This window comes from Coffea arabica, chromosome 6e, assembly GCF_036785885.1.
Source record: "Coffea arabica cultivar ET-39 chromosome 6e, Coffea Arabica ET-39 HiFi, whole genome shotgun sequence".
In the NCBI taxonomy this organism is placed as follows: Eukaryota; Viridiplantae; Streptophyta; class Magnoliopsida; order Gentianales; family Rubiaceae; genus Coffea; species Coffea arabica.
In genome coordinates, this window is record NC_092321.1 from 49,770,657 (window position 1) to 49,771,239 (window position 583).

Sequence of the window (583 nt, forward strand, 5' to 3'; positions counted from 1 at the left end):
TATAATTGTGCTTTTCTTTCTCTTTTTTCTTTTGGCTAAAATCACTTTGTTTGCATATTCATCTATTGGAATTTCTTGTAAGATACAAAGTTCAAACATTTATAATAGGTACAAGTTATGACTTTTCTTCCCTATTCATATCATAGAGTAAGCATTTGATCTTCTCAAATTTAAAGTTCTTAACTTTAAAAAAAGTATCAAGGTTTTAACTGGATAAATATTAACTACTTTTTAAGTTAGAATATACAATTATTTTTTATTTAATATAATTTAATTAAGAAAAAAACAAGAATAATTTTTTTTTTTTTTGCAGAAAAGGAACTAATTTGTTTTTTTTTCTTTAAAGCTTTAGTAACAATTAGTTAAATGCAAGAAAAAATAAATTATTAAAGGCACTAATTGGCTTTTTCCTTAAAGCTTTAGTAACAATTAGCTAAATGTTAAAAAATTATTATATAGTAAAAAAAGAAATTTTTTATGTAAGGAAATGTTAGTTGGAAACAATTCTAATTTTTAATGAATTCTTCTCCTGTCCAAATAAAGAATTTGGAATTTCAAATGAATTCTGTATCAATTCTATGCA